Genomic DNA, 3,956 nt, shown 5'->3' with positions numbered 1-3,956 from the left:
TCAATGCCAGGGTGCCCTCTGCAGCAAGTGGCCTGGAGTCCACATGGAGAGGGTGATAGGGTGTGCAGTGTCATCCGTCCAAACCAAGAGGCCCAGTAAGGAAATCCCTGGAATCCCATTCCTGTTCCAGCTGGGGCAGCAGGTCACTTTACAGCTCATCACCAAATTAGAAAGGCTGGGCAGCAGGCAGACCACAGACAGACTGAAATAGATGGGAGTACTATGATTCTGTCTGTACCCTGAGACCATAAAGTAATGGTTACATGGTTTAGGTGCGGCGATGGACTCCATAAGGAGAGTGATGAGCCTGAGGAGAGAAAACAAAGACAACTCATCCCAAGACACATTACCTCACACTACACAGTATTTTTCCAGTGGGTGATAATTAATGTGAAACTGTTACATACTTGATAGAAAGCAAAAAGTGTGGAAAAAATAAAAATCTGCTTAAAAATAGTTCAGCTCTTAAGGAACTGTGTTTGATTCAGTTTGTGCAGGCAGTCAGAGGAGAAACCTGATTGTGTTTACTGAATGTAGTGCACTCTGTTAGGTCAGTTTAGCTGGGAAAAATGAAAGGACTCGATATATTGTTATAGCTTGTTACATTGATGTAAAGTCTTTTTTTAAAGTTATAATGTATCGAAGGAGATGTAGCATTTTTCTTAGTCTGTCTCATTATATAAACCTTATGTTTGTGAGGGGCATCCAATCAGAAAAACACAGTCTTAAAGGGAACGAAAAGTGACATAAAATAGTTTGACAGGTGGATGAACTGAGGAGCTGCGACAAGGCCCAGTATAAGGTAAATATGGACTATTTTGAACTGTCAAGCATGTTGAGTTCCTCTAGTGGAGCCCAAGAATAAATACAGTGCTCAGCATAAATGAGTACACCCCCTTCAAAAAGTACAAATTTATTAAGTAGCTCAATGAACAAAATAACAATTTTCCAAATTTTCACAAGGCTGAGTTTTACTGAACACTTGTTCAACTCCATAACATGAAATTAAGCTTAATAATATAACTTAATCTTAATCTTGACTAAATCTTCAGTTTTACTAAAATTGGTGGAAGCAAAAATGAATACACCCCACAACAAAACTACTACATCTAGTATTTTGTATGGCCACCGTGATTTTGAAGGACAGCACCAAGTCTTCTAGGCATGGAATGAACAAGTTGCGACATATTGCAACATCTTTTTCCATTCTTCAAGAATAACCTCTTTTAGAGCCTGGATGCTGGATGGAGAATTTCCCACAGGTGTTCGATTGGGTTCAGATCAGGAGACATACCTGGCCATTCAATCACCTTCACCCTGTTCTTCCTCAGAAATGCAACAGTAGCTTTAGATGTGTGTTTTGGATCATTTTCTTGTTGGAAAAGTGCACGACGACCAAGTGCACGAAGTGATGTCATCATCATCTTCTTCTTCAGAACAGAGCAGTATATTGTTGAGTTCATGATACCATCAATGAAATGCAGCTCCCCAACACCAGCAGCACTCATGCAGCCCCACATAAGGACACTACCACCACCATGTTTCACTGTAGGCACCATGCATTTCCCCTTGAAATCCTCACCTTTATGACGCCATACAGTTTTGAAACCTTTAGTTCAAAAAACAGTGATCTTTGTCTCATCACTCCAGAGCATAGAGTCCCAGTAGTCTTCATCTTTTTCAGCATGGGCCCTAGCAAATTCTAGGCGTGCTTTTTTGTGCAAGGGCTTTAGGAGAGGCTTCCTTCATGGACGATACCCATGCATGCCATTCCTCTGCAGTGTGCGCCGGATGGTGTCACGGGAAACGGTTACTCCAGTTTGGCTTTCTACTGCTTTAGCTAACTGCAGTGAACTTCCATGGTGATTTTCCTTAACCCTTCTCATCAGGAGATGCTCCTGTTGAGATGTTAACTTCCGTGGACGGCCTGGACGTCTCTGTGAGATGGTTGCACTTCCATCTTTCTTAAATTTTTGGATCACTTTTGCTACAGTATTTTGACTGATATGTAAAGCTTTGATCTTCTTGTAGCCCTCACCTTTTTGTGTAAAGAAATGATTTCCTTTCTCATATTTTGTGACATTTCTCTTCCATGTGGATCCATTGCTGGCAGCATGAAATGGGAAGGGCTTTTCTTTGTTAAGTAATGCCCTTTTATCATCCCGTCTGCTGGACACCTCTTAAATGAATCATTAGACTCACCTGTGGTTGAATGCCTGTTAATTTGAATTTTGCAGTGTTAAGTGTGGCTTTTCTCCTAAAACTATAATTGGGGTGCACTCATTTTTGCAACATGGGCTTGAATGAGTTTGTTGGGAAAATCATTTTTTGTGTGTGCAAATTAATTTTGTTTGCAATCAATTTGTGGGACTATTTTGTATTATAGTATCTCATAGAAAATGTTGATTCTGAAAGGAAACTAAAGGTTTTCTGACAAATGTAGAGGGGTGTACTCATTTATGCTGAGCACTGTATATTGAGTTAGAAGTGAGCATGATAACTCCCATTTAATCCCTGAGACTGGGAAGTGAGGAAAGGCAGATTTTATCTCTGGGTGGAAGCAGGACAGCTTTTTCCTCCAGTGCTAAAACAAACGTTATTGCTCCAGCTCTGAATCAAGAGTCGTATTGATATTCTAAAAAACTGGGCAAGAACATGAATAATCACTTTTCCCAAAATGCCAAACATCTATTTCAAGACACGGTCTATCTAATGATTTGCCTCATAAATGTGGGCACCAATGAAAGCCTCCATCAGCAGCATCTGTAGGCTGCCTTTAATTACAACAGCAAAAGCGAACTGGAAAAATGAAGGTAAACTTTAACGTTTTTTATGTGTGCTAAAAATAGCCAGTAGGATTTTGGTATTAAAACGCTGTTGTTACCACCATCTTTGCCGTCGGATTATTCTCCCAGTCTCTCTCTCTTTTCTAATGTCCCTGTTTCTCTGAAAGTTGCTGAAACTTTGGCATGTGCCATTCTTGTGGACTGATAGCAAAAAGCAAGGAGTTAAAAGTATCTTCTAAAGAGTTACACCGAGAACATTTTGACAGAGCAGTTTTTCTCCCACTCTCACGCTGAAATGAGAGCAGTGTTGGTGGACAAGCATGCATGGAGTTATCAGAACAGAAGATACGGTGAATGGGAGTACGTGCTCAATGCAAGTGTATCATAAAACTCGATGCTGAGGCCAAGCTTCCCCGGCTTGTGTGTGTGTGCGTTTTGTTTTTTCTCGGGCATCTTTGCAGGTGTGAGTGGAGAGATCTCAGAGAGGGCGAGGAGTGACTGCCTTGCCTGTCACTTTGAGGATTAGACCTAAATGCAACTCTAATGGCATATCAGCACTGCTAAACCAACCTCCCTTGCAACAGTGAAGAAGGGGAGGCAATCAGTGTCTAAAGTTAATATTCTTATCACTTATTTTTTAAACTCCCCTTTAATGATGAAGCCATTTTTCATGGTCATCTCCAATAGGAGCATCAGGAAAGAAAAATGATTATCTCTGACCCCTACATCTCATGGAAACTCCAACATTTGAGCAGACAAGCAGTTGATTCTCTTTAAAACAGAATTAATAATAAAGGTGACATATTCAAGATAAGGACACATTGACACTTTAGGACACACTGACACTTTATTGTCTTACAGAGCAGCTCAGTCGAAACGAAACCAAAACATTAATATCCTTGAAATTCCAGACAGACGGAAGCTGCCCTTTTCGTTCTGCTAATGAAGTGTGTGTTGTGACCAAGATCCCAAACCTGCTGACGAAAGGTACTTTCAGTATCTCCAGATTATGTTAAATAAACCCTGAGTTGACTTGAAATTATGTCCATTTTGTTCAGTAGATAGTTTGATGCAAAGGAAATGTGCAAAGATGCCACAATTGAAGGTAACACCTGTAGCTGTTGGTGTCAAAATCCTTAAATCTTCATAAGAAAGAGTGAAAATCTGATC

This window comes from Mchenga conophoros, linkage group LG12 (assembly GCF_057382185.1).
Source record: "Mchenga conophoros isolate Kocher_MC1m ecotype Shallow Benthic linkage group LG12, M_conophoros_male_GT1.1, whole genome shotgun sequence".
NCBI classification, from domain to species: domain Eukaryota; kingdom Metazoa; phylum Chordata; class Actinopteri; order Cichliformes; family Cichlidae; genus Mchenga; species Mchenga conophoros.
Note: the sequence above shows the minus strand (reverse complement) of the source record.